Here is a 19,452-nt window from a genome sequence, read left to right as displayed (position 1 = left end):
TAAAAACTCTGGAATGCTTCAACAGATCCCAGTGATTCTGAGACTGTTTTTTCATGACATATTGTTGTCACAATAGTGGTAAATATTGGCTGATATTTACACGTTTATTTGTGAAAAAACAGAAATTTGGTGATAATTTCGCAATTTTCAAATTTTGAATTTTAACCAGAGTTATGTCACACAAAATAGTTAATAAATACCATTTCCCACATGTGTACTTTACATCAATGTAATTTTTGGAAACATAATTTTTTTGTTAGGAAGTTAGAAGGGTTAAAAGTTTATAAGCAGTTTCTCATTTTTCCAAAAAACTTACACAACCATTTTTTTAGAGACCACATCACATTTAAAGTGAGCTTGAGAGGACTATGGGACAGAAAATACCCAAAAGTGACTCTAAAAACTGTACACCCAAAAATACTCAAACCACATCCAAGAAGTTATTAACCCTTCAGGTGTTGCACAGAAATGAATGCAAAGAGGAATGAAAAACAAAAACACATTTTACCTAAAAATGTTGCTTTGGCCCCAATTTATGCACTTTTATAAAAAACAGCATGACAAAATGGACCTCAAATTTGTTACCCAGTTTCTCTTGAGAGTTCTGATACCTCACGTGTTCAGAAATCTCTCTTTGGACACACGGACAAGTTTAGAAGGTAAGAAGAGCAATTGAAATTTCGGAACACAAATTTGGCTGAAATAGATTGCGGGCACCATTTTGTATGTGCAAGGCTCGCAAGGTACCTAAACAACATAAACCCCACACAAGTGACCCCCATTTTAGAAGCTAGACCAATCAAGGATTTTATCCCGGGGTATAGGGAGCGTTTTGAACCCACATGTACTTAATTGAATTTGGTAACATTAGGTCATCATATTGAAAATTTTCAATTTTTTTCACAAATATGTTGTTTTAGCACCATATTTCTCACTTTTACAAGAGGTAGCATTCAAACATGGACTCCTCCGTTTGTTACTCAGTTTCTTATAAGCATGTTAATACCCCACATATAGTCAAAATGTTCTGTTTATACAAATGTAAGGGCTAGGAACAGAAGGACCAATATTAGAATAATGTAAAACAAATTTTGCTGAAATAGATTCCAGGCACCATGTTGCATTTGCAGAGCCCCTAAGATAGCAAAACATCAGAAACCCCCACAAGTGACCTCATTTTGGAAACTAGACCCATCCATGTATATATGTATAGCTGTGCTGAGCATTTTGAATTCATAGGTGCTTCACAGAACTTTTTAAAATGTGGATATGTGCCAACGGGGCACAGGGCCCTAGTCCAAGCGACAGATTCACGCGGCTTGACAAATACCTGCATTGTGAGGGGACCTTCACAGACCTCACTGACCCAAAGAATCCGGGGGCACCAACAATAAAGATTGAACAAGGGACCGGAAAAGGACACCGACCCTACAGAGTTCGCACTGCCCGCCGTACTGACAAGAGACTGCCAAAAGACAGTAAGAGACTCACAAATGCTCCAGGCTACGGGGTCCCAACCACAAGTGAGAGGTGCCGGGGAAAGAGACTAACAGGTCACCACACCGGCACTGGGACAAAAGGGACAAGAGGTTTGAACCAGTAGTCCTCGAGGCCACCATTCCATCTGGCAGTGAGTAAACAAAAGTTGCATTGTATCCCCACTGTGTGGTCTCCCTTCTTTTTGCGACGGACCCCTCCATCCATTCCCTGGGGCCCAGCCCTGCTTGCGGAGGGCCTACCATCTCAGCTGCCACCACCATCAGCCCCAGTGGTACTAGACTCTGCAGCGGCGGTTTCATCATCATAACCGCAACGCGCAAGGGGCATCACAATACAAACTCTTTCACTCCCCTGTATATACCCCCTTTTAAAAAGCATCCCCAGGGTCACGGAACCAGGCATTGGTCATTATACAACCGTGACATAGCATCTCCGTACATATACGACCCGGGAACGAGTACCCCATTGCCCTGGGCGACACAGCTTATTCCTGGCATCATAAACAGGATATGGACTGGATTCATTAACACGGGTGACATGCGCCTTATGGACTGTTTTGTGTGCAAACTACCGCCATTTTTATTCTTGTGAAAAGACAATCGCTCTGGTGAAAGCGCAAAAAAAAGTGACTCTGCCCCCTGGGAGTGTGCAAGATGTTAAACCAAAACTAACTGCAGGAGGCCGGAAGAGCCTGTTGCAGAATGCTCCCTGGTGTGCTAGAGAAATGGCAGCTCTGGATCACCTTTCCAGCAACCCAGAGAGAGGTGAGATGGCAGGACCGCTGCCTGGCTAGAGGGTGAAGTGGACCGGCTGTGCCTCCGGATGCGGTTACAACTCATCCAGCAGACCAAGGACTGGAGTGCAGAGATGCAAGGGATGGTGGCGATCGTGCGAGCCCAGGAGGAACGGGCCTTGCACGAGGAGCGACACCAGGAGCAGGTAGGAACTGAAACCTCCCTGGCCCCACCAGTCCCCTCGGCAGTGGAACCTGTACCTTCCCTGGCCGCTGACAAGGCAGCGCCACCAGCTCCTTCCCCGGCTGCAGACCAGGCCGCAACGCCTACGTCCATGGCCAGATCGAACCAGGCCACAGCACCTATTCCAGAGGAGAAGAAACCAAGTGTCCCATCCATCCAGGCCAGACCAGACTAGGCCGCAAAGCCTCCGTCCATGGCTAGATCGAACCAGGCCGCAGCACTTTCTAAGGAGGAAAAGGACCAAGCTCGACCAGACCAGGCTGTGTCACCAGATGCAGCCTTGGGAGACCCGACGACCAACAGAGGAGTCGCCGGTGACCAGGCTAGGTGTGAACCCACGGACTGGGATCTGGAAGCGGACTGTTTGAGTTCAGCGAGCCTGATCTTTGAACCGGCATGGGCCGTGGTAACTGTTGAGCAACGGGCTGTCGGAAATGAGGAGGTCCATGAAGCCTGCCAAGCCACCATCCATCAACTGGATAAAGAGCACAAGGAGCGGGCGACCTGGAGAAAGCAGCTGGAAGGCCGCAGCCTTCGAGAAAAGCAGAGCCTGTGGCGGGCCAGCTGGAAAGCCCGCGGGGGCTGGCACCAGGGTACCATGGACCGGTTCTACCAGAAACAGGGGTGGGGGTCTGGATGCTGGACCACCTGCAGAAGGGACATCCCGACCGTGACCTGCACCCGGGTGACGTTTTCACATATACTCGGCATCATGGAGAGCGGGGTTGGTATGCCCTGGACGTGCAGAAAGTTACTATACTGCCAGCCCCCGCTTCCTCCACTTCTGCCCCATTTGTGAGTTCCCCTACACTGTGGTAGCTGAACCAGGCTGTTTTGCTAAAATTGTTGAAAAATGTGGAAAATGTTGCATAATACTTGAAAAGTTAAAAATGGACCGCAGTCACAGGACTGGTTGTGACAAGAACTGATCTTGTAAAAAGTTGCACTAAATGTGCCCACACCAGAGTACAACCCTGCCAGACTCGATAACACCGCCACCAGGAGAGGAAAAGGTCGCAGGAAGGGTCTGCGGCAGAGGTGGCCATCACCCGGTCACCATGGAAACCAGTGACCTTCCTCCTAGAGGGTTTTGGGGCCAGGACCTTTGGGTGGTGGGTGACAGGGGGAGTGCTCAAAATTTTGCAACGGTTCAAGCAATACCTCCCCTGCGTGTTAATTTAATGTTTTGATGCTTTGAAAAAAAAAATGTTTAACCTATATTACTCTCTTGCAGCCCGAGGACGTGCTGTGTTTAACCAAGGGGGAATGTAGCGCCCCTGAACCCCTCAGGGCACTACTAGGTACTGCATCATGACTAAGATGCAGGACCTATTCCCAGGTACCTGGAAGCCCAGTGTCAGTACCAACAGTGCACATATCCTCAGTTCCCACTCCCCATTAGGGATGATTGACTAGTCCGGGACTTAGTGGCCTAGAGGTGGAGCCAGTCAAGTCCACTAGAAGACAGCCCAGTGGGAGGCAATAAGAGAGATGCAGACAGACACTCAACAGGAGAGTCTTGTAGTGATAGTGAAAGGGGACGGACGTGTCTACAGACAGGGTTGTGCAATGGTGAACAAGGTAGCAAGGAGAGTGGTTGCTAGGGATGGTACAGCCAGGTACCTCTGGAACCAGACCACCAAGGGTGCACAGGGCCCTAGGCCAGGCGACAGCTTCACGCGGCTTGAGAAATGCCTGCACAGTGAGGGGACCTTCACGGACCTCACTGACCCAAAGATTCCGGGGGCACCAACAGTAAAGATTGAACCAGGGACCGGAATAGGACACCAACCGTAAGGACAAGAGATTACCAAAAGACAGTAAGGGACCCACAAACGCTCCAGCCTACGGGGCCCCGACCACAAGTGAGAGGTGCTGGGGAAAGCGACTACCAGGTCACACACCGGCACGGGGATGTAAGGGACCAGAGGTCTGAACCAGTAGTCCTCGAGGCCACCATTCCATCTGGCAGTGAGTAAACAAAGCTGCATTGCATCTACACTCTGTGGTATCCCTTCTTTTTGCGACGGACCCCTCCATCCATTCCCTGGGGCCCAGCCCTGCCTGCAAAGGGCCTAGCATCTCCACTGTCACCACCATCAGTCCCAGAGGTACTAGACTTTTTTTTATGCTCTGGTTCTATCACACATTAAAAATGCCTTTTTTGTAATAATTTTTCTGTATCAATATTATCAGAACTGCAACTTTTTAATTTTTTTTGTGATGAAGGCATATAAGGACTTATTTTTAGCAAGACAAGTTGGAGTACCATGTTGGTGAACAGATCATTTTTTTTTATTGCTTTTTATTTAGATTGTTCAAATGAAGAATGAATTAAACCCAACAATTCAATTTTTTTTGGGGGGGGGTAGCATGGTTTACTGTGGGGTAAAACTGATAAGACCAATTTATTCTTTGGGTCAGTACAGTTACAGTGATGCTAGACTTATATAGCTTTTTATGCTTTGCTACTTTTACACACTAAAATCTATATTTTAATAAAATGTATTTATTTTTGCATTGCCATATACTGAGAGCTGTAATTTTTTTCCAAATGAGCTTTATTAGAGCTTGTTTTTTGCAGGACGATTCGGCATTTTAATTTCTATCATTTTTTTACATAAGGCTTTTTCATATCTTTTGGTTAACTTTTTTTGTGTGTAAGGTAGAAGCAATCCTACCTTAGGGGGCTTTTAACCCCATTGACCCTCTTAGATACTACTGTGAATTGACAGCAATATTTAAGAGGTTAATTGGCCCCAATCGATTCCAAAGCCAGTAGGGGCCGATGCCTGCAGGTGTCAGCTGTCATGTACAGCTGACACCCGCAGGATTTCCACATATGGGCAGCAGTATATACTTATTCCTCAGTGCCGTTAAAACATGGCACTGAAGAATAAGGTCCCTGAACAACCACCATTAAAAGGCATATCAGGGGTCATTAAGGGGTTAAACATGATGCATATTTTATCATACAACTCTGGTATACAGATGTGTCTGCCAGCAACATACAGTTGAAATCAAACATTTACATACACTATTTAAAAAGACACATATGCATGTTTCTCTCACTATCTGGCATCAAATCCGAGTAAACCTTTCCCGTTTTAGGTCAATTAGAATGACCAAAATTATTTATATTTGCCAAAACCCAAAATAATGAAAGAGAGAAAATGTTTTAAGGCACTTATAGTACTTTATGCAAAATCAAAAGTTTATATACACTCAGAGTAATATGCCTTTAAACATTATGAGACAGCCCATATGATGATGTCATGACTTTGGAAGCTTCTGATAGATTTATTGACAACATCTGAGTTAATTAGAGACACACCTGTGGATGTATTTTAATGTACACCATAAACACACTGTTTCTGTGTGTTACATCATGGCAAAGTAAAAAAAAAAATCAGCCAAAATCTCTGGAAGAGAACTGTGGACTTGCACAAGTATGGTTCATCCTTGGGTGCAATTTCCAGATACCTGATGCCTCATTCATCTACACAAACAATTATGTGCAAGTACAAACAAGATGAGAATGTTCAGCCATCATACCGCTCAGGAAGGAGACGGGTTCTGTGTACCAGAGATGTATATGCTTTTGTCAGACATGAGCATATTAACCAAACAACAAAAGAAAAAGACCTTGTGAAGATGCTGGCAAAAGCTGGTAAGATTGTATTATTATCCACAGTGAAGCGAGTACAGTATAAAAATGGACTGAAAGGCCACTCTGCCAGGAAAAAGCCCTTACTCTAAAACAAACATAAAAAAGCCAGATTAATGTTTGCAAATTTACATATAAACACAGACCTTAAATTTTGGAGACATTTCCTGTGGTCTGAGGAAACTAAAATTGAACTGTTTGGCCATAATGACCATTGTTATGTCTGGAGAAAAAAAGGAGGAGCTTTGAAGCCTAAGAACACCATGCCAACAGTGAAACATGGGGGTTGGCAGCATCATCTTTTGGGGTTGCTTTGTTGGAGGAGGGACTTCAGAAAATAGATGGCATCATGAGGAAAGAAGACTATGTGGCAATACCGAGGCAACATCTCAAGACATCAGCCAGGAACTTAAAGTTTGGGCGGAAATGGATCTTCCAAATGAATAATGATCCAAAGCATACTGCTGTACTGGTTACAAAATGGCTTAAGGATAACAAAGTCAGTGTTTTCCATCACAAAGCCCTGATCTCAATCCTATTGAAAATTTATGGTAAAGCTGAAGAGGTAGGTGTGAGCAAGGCGACCTACAAACATGGCTCAGTTACACCAGTTCTGTTAGGAGGAATAGGCCCAAATTCCCAACAAATATTGTGAGAAGCTTGTGGAAGGAGATCCAAAATGTTTGACGAAGTCTTCTAAGTCAGTTTAAGGGCAATGCTACCAAATTCTAATGAAATGAATGCAAACTTTTGACTTTGCAGAAAGTAATAAAAATGCCTTAAACATTTTTTCTCTCTCATTATTGTTGCATTTGGCAAATATAAATCATTTTGGTTCCTAATTGACCTAAAACGGGAAAGGTTTATTCTGATTTCATGACAGATAGTGAGAAAAACATGTATGTGTCTTTGTAGATAGTGTATGGAAACGTCTGGTTTCAACTGTACCTCTACAACATATACCCTCTTTCTCATTGATGAGTTTGAAATTTTATTAATTACACACTCCAGGTCTAGGTTAAATTTTCTATAACGATAAGACAGACTTGCAGTAACTTAAAATAAATTGTAGCCAGTTAAATAAACCACTGCCAAAAGATTTAATCAGCCAAAAATTGCTTGGAATTTTTCCGGTCTACTTTGGCAGTGTCAGAGTGAGACAATCATACACAATTTGAAAATTGTATATTGGTATTGTAATTTATTGCACAGTTTAGTCGAGGAGACATTGACTATTAAGTTTTCTGGAATTCCACCAATATGACTTTACTGATAAAATTCACTACTACAAATCTGCATGTTATCACTTCCATCATGAATGTAAAAAATATGATTTACTGATCAGGTTATACAAAGTGCTTGTCAGATATAAAACCCACAACGGAAGGTATGAAATGTAAATATAAAAACTCCAGAATTACATGAAATACATACCATCAACCCTGTGTCCGCAGCCTATTTCATTTTTACACTTTTGTTTTGTACTCCGGTTCTTCTTGTCACATAGCAATATTAGTGCCTGTTATTTGCAGAAAAAGTTGAAGTTTTTAATGACACCATCCATTTTACCAAATAAAGTGGGGAAATAATGTATTTAGTCAGCCACCAATTGTGCAAGTTCTCCCACTTAGGCCTGTTTCACACATTAGTGAAAAACACAGACGTTTTTCACTGACGTGTTAAAAACATCTATGTCCCTCCATGTTCTGTGATTCACGGCACACGTGGGTTTTCCATGTGCAATCCGTGATCGTGATCCGTACTCCGTGATTGCACAAGGAGATAAACTTACTTTCCCCCTTCCTGCTGTCTGTCGTGCTGAACTCTCCGGCTCTGCTGAATCCTGCCACTGCTGCCTCTCACCTCTGCAGCTACTTCCTGGTCAGCTTTGGCTGCATTCATGAATATGCATGCCATAATGCGCTGGCCAGGAAGCTTCAAAGAGCAGAGTCAGCATAGAGCGTCGCAAGAGACAGGTGAGTTGAAAATGTTTTTTATTTTCAATGTACGTTTTTTCTGGTCCGTGGGAAATCAGTCTTCCAAGTCTGGTGCAGGGCTACAATTTTGTTTCTGGTGTCCTTCTACAGCTCTTTGGTCTTCACCATAGTGGAGTTTGGAGTGTGACACACACTGTTGGTGTTATGTTGACCCATTCTTCCATGCAGATCTCGTCTAGACAGGTGTCTTTTCTACTGATTACAAGTTCAAACAGGTGCAATTACTACAGGTAATGAGTGGAGGACAGAGGAGCCTCTTAAAGAAGAAGTTACAATCTCGCATGTTTTTAGATGACTAAATACTTATTTTCCACCATAATTTGCAAAAAAAATCTTGCCAAATCAGACAAGGTGATTTTCTGGATTTGTTTTCTCGTTTTGTCTCTCATAGTTGTGGTCTACCTATGATGTTCAAAACATTAACCATGACATACAAAGCCATGCACAACCTGTCTCCTCCCTACATCTGGGACCTAGTCTCCCGGTACCTACCTGCACGTAACCTCAGATCCTTACAAGATCTCCTTCTCTGCTCCTCTCTTATCTCCTCTTCCCACAATCGCGTACAAGATTTCTCCCGTGCATCCCCCATACTCTGGAACACTCTACCTCAGCACATCAGACTCTCCACTACCGTGGAAAGCTTCAAGAGGAACCTCAAGACCCACCTCTTCCAACAAGCCTACAACCTACAATAGCCACAGTAGACCACTGTGCAACCAGCTCTGTCCTCACCTATTGTACCATCACCCATTCCCTGTAGACTGAGATTATTGTTATTGGACCGCTGAGCAATCATGTCCTTTGAACTTGCCTAGGATAAAGAGAAGTTGTGACAGCAAAGCAGCAAAAGAGCAGTCAATTGGCTGCAGAGCTCACGTGGCATAACAATGCCATGCAAGCCCCGAAAGACCTGGCACCATCATCGCTGGAACAGCGTCAGTGCAGGAGGCAAATATATGATATTTTTATGTTACAAGAGTTACTTACTTTAAAAAGGATTTATCCAGGTAGAGAGCTACTTGTTTAATTAGTGTTCAGACAAATGTTTGATAATCGTCTGTTTTTTTAAAAAATGGACAACTATTGATTTTTATAGTGGTCTGTTTGTAGTTTCTATGTCTCTTTTTAATATCTTTTTAAGCACACGAAAAGAGAGGAGGAGCACATGTTAAGGATTTCAGGAAAAAGATATAAGGTGGGTATTTAAACCGCTCACCTGGAGAGGTTGTGCAACCTTGCACAACCTCGGTTAGAGCGTTGGTTGTGGAGCTGGGTGGTACACCCAGATGCCACTATGGAGATCCGCTGCCTGAGTGAACTGTGTCCTGTGGGGCGGTCATGTGACCGGTCACATGGAAGCCGTGTCACCGCCACTCTTAGAAGAGATTTCCAGCCTCAGGCTTAACCCCTTCACGACCCATGATGGATATATATATATATACGAGTGGAATCACTTCTACCTGCAACCTTTAACCCCTTACATCTCGCTGCCAAAATCTGGCAGTGAGATGTATAAGCGCGCGGCCATTACTTTCCCTTGCCCCCACCAAAAGTCACGTGCGTGATCACGTGACTTTTGGTGGTTGCCATGGTAGCACAGGGTCATGTGATGACGCCTGAATCTAACATGAGTCATTTTCTCTTAGTGGCGGCATACTTCTGGCATTGAGAGTAAGGCTTCTTTTACACGTCTGTGAAAATCACGCACGTTTTTCACGGATGTGTCAAAGATGCGTATTTCCCTCGGTGTGCCGTGTGTATGGCACATGTGTGTTCTCCGTGTATTATCCGTGATAACACACGGAGAATGGGAACTTTCTGCTCACCTGTCCCTGGCTTCGCTATCCGTGGTGCTGTTCTTCGGTCTCCGGTCCTGCCGACTCCCCGATGCTGCTGCTTCCGGCCGCAGTGAAGTGAATATTCAATTAGCATAATGAGCGGCGGTCGGCAGCAAGTGACAGCAGCGGCAGAGACTGCAGGGCTGGAGAAGGTGAGTAAAGGTTTTGTTTTTTTTCTCGCAGACACATGTGTTTTCTCCGGCGAGTGTCACACAGAACACATCCGTGTGGTCAGTTTGTGTTACGTGTGACCCGTTTTGCGTTCCGTGTGACACCCGTGATGCCGGAGAAAACATGGACATGTCTACGTGTGGAGCACACGGGCACACGTATGCTCCACACGTACACACGGTCCATGGCAAACTATGCACATGTACGCAGACCCATTGATTTTAATGGGTCTACGTGTGCCCGTGTCTCCGGTACGTGAGAAAACTGACCATACACATACCAAAGGCACGGACGTGTGAAAGAGGCCAAAAGCAGCGTATCTGCAGTTCTCAGCTCTGTAGCTGAGATCTACAGATAGGGAAGAGCGATCAGATTGTTGATCCATATAGCCCCCTAGGGGACAAGTAAAATTAAAAAAAAGGGTTATAAAAAATAAATTAAAAAAACCCCTAAAAGTTCAAATCACCCCCCTTTCACCCCATTGAAAATTAAAGGGTTACAAATATACAAAATATACACATATTTGGTATCGCCGCATTCAGAAATGCCCGATCTATCAAAATGTAAAAATAATTAATCTGATTGGTAAATTCCAAATGCCAAAATTATGCTTTTGGTCGCCACAAGTTTTGCGCAAAATGCAATAACAGGCGATCAAAATGTAGCATCTGCTCAAAAATGGTATTATTAGAAACGTCAGCTTGAGACGCAAAAAATAAGCCATCACTGACCCATAGATCCCAAAAAATGAGAACGCTACGGGTTTTGGAAAATGGTGCAAAACGTACGCCACTTTAATTGGACAAGCTTGTGATTTTTTTTAACTCCTTAGATACAAGTAAACCTATACATGTTTAGTGTCTACAAACTCGAACAAACCTCAGGCATCACAGCAACACATCAATTTTACCATATAGTGAACCTGGTGAATAAAATATCCCATAAACTATTGTGCGATCACACTTTTTTTTACAGTTTTTCTACACTTGGAATTTTTTTGCTGTTTTCCAGTACACTATATGGTAAACCCTATGGTTTCATTCAAAAGTACAACTTGTCCTGCAAAAAACAAGCCCTCATATGGCAATATTGACGGAAAAATAAAAAAGTTATGGCTCTCGGTTAAAGGGGAGCAAAAAAAAATGGAAAAACAGAAAACGCCCGGGGGCTGAAGGGGTTAAAGCAGCTTCTCCCGTGAGTCCCAATATGGCAATGTGGAATAGGCTGAATAATTGAATGGTCCTGGGGAGCGCTAAAGAGGAGACAGATGGTTACTTGCTTGAATTTCTTTATTCACACCACATCTTTATAATATCCATATTATATGTCAAAATTTTAAAAATTATTGCTGTGAGGCTAACTTCATTTTTCATGTTATTGATTGCAGTATCTTGATTAAAAATGGCTGCCATACAATTTTTTTATGCACCCATTGAGTTTACCAGGTGAATCTGATTTGAAAAACAGAATAAGGCCCACTTCATGCAGCCGTGTTAAAAAAAGCACGTTTTGCAAAGTCCATTTTGGACATCCGTATGACCAACCATGTGTCCGTGTGTGTCATCCGTGTGTCATCCATATGTCCATGTGACACGTTCATGAGGCATCTGTGTGACATCTGTGCAACCAGTACTGGAAAAAAATGCATGATACTGAAATGAATGTTTTTTTATGTTTAAAAGATGTACAAAGCCAGAAAAATGATAGATAAATGCTAGACTGATGCAGTAGATAGATAGATAGATAGACAATAGATACAGAAGATACATAATAGACAGAGAGATCGATAGCTAGAATCGTCAATGCAAGCAAGTAGTGATGGGTGAACCCAAACTGTAAAGTTCGGGGTCCGTACCAAACACATGGTGTTCATGCACATGGTCCTGAACACGAGTTTTCCTGAGAGGCTCGTGTTACAGTTAAGGTCCAGTTCGGGTCCAGGGGCTGTAAAAAAGAAAAGCACATTAGTAAAAAACATTATGATTATACTTACTGGTCCAGCGATGTGTCCTGCAGACCCGCTCAGCCGCTATCTCCCGGCTGCTTCTCCTTCCGGGTCCGATCATTAACTTCCAATGGTATTCACTGCACTGCTCATCACTCGGCAGTTTTCGGCTTTTTTCAGCTGTGTTCGCGGTGACATCAGATGTTCACCCGAGTTCATGTTCCATGAACTCGATTGAACTTTGATTGTCACTGTGCGAGTCTTGCAATGGTATCACCCAGCATGGCTCACACTATCCTTACAGGAGCGGGTTGGCTGCATATATTTCCATGCAACTGAGGCGCTCCTGTCAGGATAGTGATATCAATGCGAGACTCGCAGGAAGTCATCCGCAAGCTTCAGCTGTGCACTTGGTGAAGTCTCTGATAGCTCTCAGCTAAGTCTGTGTGAGCAGACCTGTGTTTGTCTTCTCGCACAGATGTAGCAGATCTGAAGATACTCGCATGCCTTTGGACTACGTCAGAGTTTTTTTTGGGGTAATAAAGATGGAGTCCTAAATGTCTTCTATTTTATTTCTCATAAAAAAAAAAATTCTGAGTTGTTTTATTTTACTGTTAAATTAACAGACAATCACAAATGCTGCCATAGAGTGAGCATCTGTGACTGGATGCTGGAATAACCTGAAACCAGCCCATACATTCTAGCATCTAGAATATATGGGCAGATTCCAGGTTACTCCAACAGCCAATCACAGATGGCCATTTTGTGTGACAGCATCTGAGATTGGCTGTTGGATCCCTCACACATATAGTAATGTAAAAATAAATAAATAATTTAAAAAAGTGACGTAGCGCTCAGCGGTATTTTTGATTCTCAGCGCAGATAAAGTGGATGGCTATGGGCTGCCACCCCCTTCTACCTGGCTTTACCTTGGCTGGCAATCAAAATACAGGGAAGTCCATTAATTTTTTTTTAAATTATTTAAAAAAAAAAATAAAACAAAAATGTGTGGCCTCCCGCCATATATTGATCACCAGTCAGGTAAAACCAGGCAGCTGGGGGCTGGGATTCTCCGCAGACCGCAGCCACCCCTGGAAATGGTACATTATTTTTTAGCGCCATTTACAGATGCTTTACCTGTCTCGTGCAGTGGCCATTTGCCATCTGTCTGCTGATAACATAGAACTCTGTCTTTAACCATTTAATTTCTGAAAATCCTGGATTGACAATTCTTCAGTTTCTCCATGTCTTCTCATGTTTTCTGCCCTGCTTTTCTGTCTGTTTTCCTCTACCAGTGTTATGGTGTTCCATTTAGGTCAGCTGCGGTATTGCCTTTGGTTTGCATAATATTGCAGCAAAGTTGTGCGACCCACACAATTCTTTGTAGAGAAAGGTTTATTATGCTTACAGCAGACAAATAGGTAACCACAGTTTTGAGCTAGGAATGAAATGCAGATAGTAGATAAAAAAAAGCAGAGGTTTGCTTAAGAGATAATTAAGAAAAAACAAAAAGCCAGCACCAAATGTGCACTTCAGCAGTAAAAATTCCAAACTGTACTTATTATAACATTTTTAGATTTTTGGCAAAAAATTGCAATTTCTTGAGCTACCTCGCCACGTCACGGCAAATCTCATTTGAGGCAGTCCTACACTAAAATATTTTTATAAAATGTGCCATACGGCCTCACATATGAATAGTAGAACTGCTCTTAGCAGCACTCACCTGGTCTATTTCAATCCCGTACCCATGACTGAGTCATGGCTGTGGGCGGGACAGGTCCAAGCAAATGCTGCATGAAGTAAAAAGCCTGTGGACAAGGCCTGATGACTGAATGTGTACAGTCACCAACCGCCAAAATCTAGACAGATGGAATACATCCCAAATTGGGGTGCATAGCATGGTGGGGGTCAGCCACCGACCAATTCAATGAAGAAAAAACAAAAAGCCAGCACCAAATGTGCACTTCAGCACTAAAAATTCCAAACTGTACTTATTATAAAATTTTTAGATTTTTGGCAAAAAAATTGCAATTTCTTGAGCTACCTCGCCACGTCATGGCAAATCTCATTTGAGGCAGTCCTACACTAAAATATATTTTTATAAAATGTGCCATACGGCCTCACATATGAATAGTAGAACTGCTCTAAGCAGCACTCACCTGGTCTATTTCAATCCCGTACCCATGACTGAGTCATGGCTGTGGGCGGGACAGGTCCAAGCAAATGCTGCATGAAGTAAAAAGCCTGTGCACAAGGCCTGATGACTGAATGTGTACAGTCACCAACCGCCAAAATCTAGACAGATGGAATACATCCCAAATTGGGGTGCATAGCATGGTGGGGGTCAGCCACCGACCAATTCAATGAAGAAAAAACAAAAAGCCAGCACCAAATGTGCACTTCAGCACTAAAAATTCCAAACTGTACTTATTATAAAATTTTGAGATTTTTGGCAAAAAATTGCAATTTCTTGAGCTACCTCGCCACGTCACGGCAAATCTCATTTGAGGCAGTCCTACACTAAAATATTTTTATAAAATGTGCCATACGGCCTCACATATGAATAGTAGAACTGCTCTTAGCAGCACTCACCTGGTCTATTTCAATCCCGTACCCATGACTGAGTCATGGCTGTGGGCGGGACAGGTCCAAGCAAATGCTGCATGAAGTAAAAAGCCTGTGGACAAGGCCTGATGGCTGAATGTGTACAGTCACCAACCGCCAAAATCTAGACAGATGGAATACATCCCAAATTGGGGTTCATAGCATGGTGGGGGTCAGCCACCGACCAATTCAATGAAGAAAAAACAAAAAGCCAGCACCAAATGTGCACTTCAGCACTAAAAATTCCAAACTGTACTTATTATAAAATTTTTAGATTTTTGGCAAAAAATTGCAATTTCTTGAGCTACCTCGCCACGTCATGGCAAATCTCATTTGAGGCAGTCCTACACTAAAATATTTTTATAAAATGTGCCATACGGCCTCACATATGAATAGTAGAACTGCTCTAAGCAGCACTCACCTGGTCTATTTCAATCCCGTACCCATGACTGAGTCATGGCTGTGGGCGGGACAGGTCCAAGCAAATGCTGCATGAAGTAAATAGCCTGTGGACAAGGCCTGATGACTGAATGTGAACAGTCACCAACCGCCAAAATCTAGACAGATGGAATACATCCCAAATTGGGGTGCATAGCTTGGTGGGGGTCAGCCACCGACCAATTCCATGAAGAAAAAAAAAGCCAGCACTAAATGTGCACTTCAGCACTAAAAATTCCAAACTGTACTTATTATAAAATTTTTAGATTTTTGGCAAAAAAATTGCAATTTCTTGAGCTACCTCGCCACGTCATGGCAAATCTCATTTGAGGCAGTCCTACACTAAAATATATTTTTATAAAATGTGCCATACGGCCTCACATATGAATAGTAGAACTGCTCTAAGCAGCACTCACCTGGTCTATTTCAATCCCGTACCCATGACTGAGTCATGGCTGTGGGCGGGACAGGTCCAAGCAAATGCTGCATGAAGTAAAAAGCCTGTGGACAAGGCCTGATGACTGAATGTGTACAGTCACCAACCGCCAAAATCTAGACAGATGGAATACATCCCAAATTGGGGTGCATAGCATGGTGGGGGTCAGCCACCGACCAATTCAATGAAGAAAAAACAAAAAGCCAGCACCAAATGTGCACTTCAGCACTAAAAATTCCAAACTGTACTTATTATAAAATTTTGAGATTTTTGGCAAAAAATTGCAATTTCTTGAGCTACCTCGCCACGTCACGGCAAATCTCATTTGAGGCAGTCCTACACTAAAATATTTTTATAAAATGTGCCATACGGCCTCACATATGAATAGTAGAACTGCTCTTAGCAGCACTCACCTGGTCTATTTCAATCCCGTACCCATGACTGAGTCATGGCTGTGGGCGGGACAGGTCCAAGCAAATGCTGCATGAAGTAAAAAGCCTGTGGACAAGGCCTGATGACTGAATGTGTACAGTCACCAACCGCCAAAATCTAGACAGATGGAATACATCCCAAATTGGGGTGCATAGCATGGTGGGGGTCAGCCACCGACCAATTCAATGAAGAAAAAACAAAAAGCCAGCACCAAATGTGCACTTCAGCACTAAAAATTCCAAACTGTACTTATTATAAAATTTTTAGATTTTTGGCAAAAAAATTGCAATTTCTTGAGCTACCTCGCCACGTCATGGCAAATCTCATTTGAGGCAGTCCTACACTAAAATATTTTTATAAAATGTGCCATACGGCCTCACATATGAATAGTAGAACTGCTCTAAGCAGCACTCACCTGGTCTATTTCAATCCCGTACCCATGACTGAGTCATGGCTGTGGGTGGGACAGGTCCAAGCAAATGCTGCATGAAGTAAATAGCCTGTGGACAAGGCCTGATGACTGAATGTGAACAGTCACCAACCGCCAAAATCTAGACAGATGGAATACATCCCAAATTGGGGTGCATAGCTTGGTGGGGGTCAGCCACCGACCAATTCCATGAAGAAAAAAAAAGCCAGCACTAAATGTGCACTTCAGCACTAAAAATTCCAAACTGTACTTATTATAAAATTTTTAGATTTTTGGCAAAAAAATTGCAATTTCTTGAGCTACCTCGCCACGTCATGGCAAATCTCATTTGAGGCAGTCCTACACTAAAATATATTTTTATAAAATGTGCCATACGGCCTCACATATGAATAGTAGAACTGCTCTAAGCAGCACTCACCTGGTCTATTTCAATCCCGTACCCATGACTGAGTCATGGCTGTGGGCGGGACAGGTCCAAGCAAATGCTGCATGAAGTAAAAAGCCTGTGGACAAGGCCTGATGACTGAATGTGTACAGTCACCAACCGCCAAAATCTAGACAGATGGAATACATCCCAAATTGGGGTGCATAGCATGGTGGGGGTCAGCCACCGACCAATTCAATGAAGAAAAAACAAAAAGCCAGCACCAAATGTGCACTTCAGCACTAAAAATTCCAAACTGTACTTATTATAAAATTTTTAGGTTTGTGGCAAAAAAATTGCAATTTCTTGAGCTACCTCGCCACGTCATGGCAAATCTCATTTGAGGCAGTCCTACACTAAAATATTTTTATAAAATGTGCCATACGGCCTCACATATGAATAGTAGAACTGCTCTAAGCAGCACTCACCTGGTCTATTTCAATCCCGTACCCATGACTGAGTCATGGCTGTGGGCGGGACAGGTCCAAGCAAATGCTGCATGAAGTAAAAAGCCTGTGGACAAGGCCTGATGACTGAATGTGTACAGTCACCAACCGCCAAAATCTAGACAGATGGAATACATCCCAAATTGGGGTGCATAGCATGGTGGGGGACAGCCACCGACTAATTCAATGAAGAAAAACAAACAGCCAGCACTAAATGTGCACTTCAGCACTAAAAATTCCAAACTGTACTTATTATAAAAAATTTTTTAGATTTTTGGCAAAAAAATTGCAATTTCTTGAGCTGCCTCGCCACGTCACGGCAAATCTCATTTGAGGCAGTCCTACACTAAAATATTTTTATAAAATGTGCCATACGGCCTCACATATGAATAGTAGAACTGCTCTTAGCAGCACTCACCTGGTCTATTTCAATCCCGTACCCATGACTGAGTCATGGCTGTGGGCGGGACAGGTCCAAGCAAATGCTGCATGAAGTAAATAGCCTGTGGACAAGGCCTGATGACAATGTGAACAGTCACCAACCGCCAAAATCTAGACAGATGGAATACATCCCAAATTGGGGTGCATAGCTTGGTGGGGGTTAGCCACCGACCAATTCAATGAAGAAAAACAAAAAGCCAGCACTAAATGTGCACTTCAGCACTAAAAATTCCAAACTGTACTTATTATAAAAATTTTTTGAGATTTTTGGCAAAAAATTGCAATTTCTTGAGCTGCCTCGCCACGTCACGGCAAATCTCATTTGAGGCAGTCCTACACTAAAACATTTTTATAAAATGTGCCATACGGCCTCACATATGAATAGTAGAACTGCTCTTAGCAGCACTCACCTGGTCTATTTCAATCTCGTACCCATGACTGAGTCATGGCTGTGGGCTGGACAGGTCCAAGCAAATATACCAGTAAGTAGGTGGACACTCCCCCGTACCTACTAACACATCATGTCCGGATGGATCACATGATAATTAATTAATGAGGACAAGAACGCAGTGTTAGCAAACATGAAAATGCAAAGACAATCCTTAATCTACTAATAAATATACATCAAATCTGATCTGATATTCATTCCCTTGGGCACACATGAATCATATATCAAAATCCATTTTGCTTTCTGATCCCGTAACTTGGCCGCACTTATAAGATCATGGTGTGGGCAAAGTTACGTGTGGGAAAAGATTTTTTAGTAACAGGATCAATAGGAGAAAACAATGTTACCAATTGTGAAAAAACAAGAAAGCCAGCACTAAATGTGCTCTACAGTCATGGCCAAAAGTTTTGAGAATGCTACAAATATTAATTTTTACAAAGTCTACTGCTTAAGTTTTTCTAATGGCAATTTGCATATACTCCAGAATGTCATAAAGAGTGATCAGCTTAACAGCAATTACTTGCAAAGTCAATATTGGCTAAGAAAATGAACTTCAACCCCCAAAACACATTTCAACATCATTGCATTCTTGCCTTAAAAGGAGGAGCTAACATTGTTTTAGTGATTGTTCCATTAACACAGGTGTGGGTGTTGATGAGGACAGGGCTGGTCATGATTAAGTAAGAATGACACTACTGGACACTTTAAAAGGAGGCTGGTGCTTGGTATCATTGTTTCTCTTCAGTTAACCATGGTTATCTCTAAAGAAACGCGTGCAGCCATCATTGCTCTGCACAAAAATGGCCTAACAGAGAAGAGTATCGCAGCTACAAAGATTTCACCTAGGTGAACAATCTATTGCATCATCAAGAACTTCAAGGAGAGAGCTTCCATTGTTGCCATAAAGGCTCCAGGGCGCCCAAGAAGGACCAGCAAACGCCAGGACCGTATCTTAAAACTGTTTCAGCTGCGGGATCGGACTACCAGCAGTGCCGAGCTAGCTCAGCAATGGCAGCAGGCTGGTGTGAGTGCTTCTGCACGCACTGTGAGGCGGAGACTGCTTGAGCAAGGCCTGGTTTCAAGGAGGGCAGCAAAGAAGCCACTTCTCTCCAGAAAAAACATCAGGGACCGACTGATATTCTGCAAAAGGTACAGGGAGTAGACTGCTGAGGACTGGGGTAAAGTCATTTTCTCAGATGAATCCCCTTTTCGATTGTTTGGGACATCTGGAAAACAGCTTATTAGGAGAATAAGA

Source organism: Anomaloglossus baeobatrachus, chromosome 4 (assembly GCF_048569485.1).
Source record: "Anomaloglossus baeobatrachus isolate aAnoBae1 chromosome 4, aAnoBae1.hap1, whole genome shotgun sequence".
In the NCBI taxonomy this organism is placed as follows: domain Eukaryota; kingdom Metazoa; phylum Chordata; class Amphibia; order Anura; family Aromobatidae; genus Anomaloglossus; species Anomaloglossus baeobatrachus.
The sequence above is the reverse complement of the archived record's forward strand: the minus strand, read 5'-3'. Positions refer to the sequence as shown.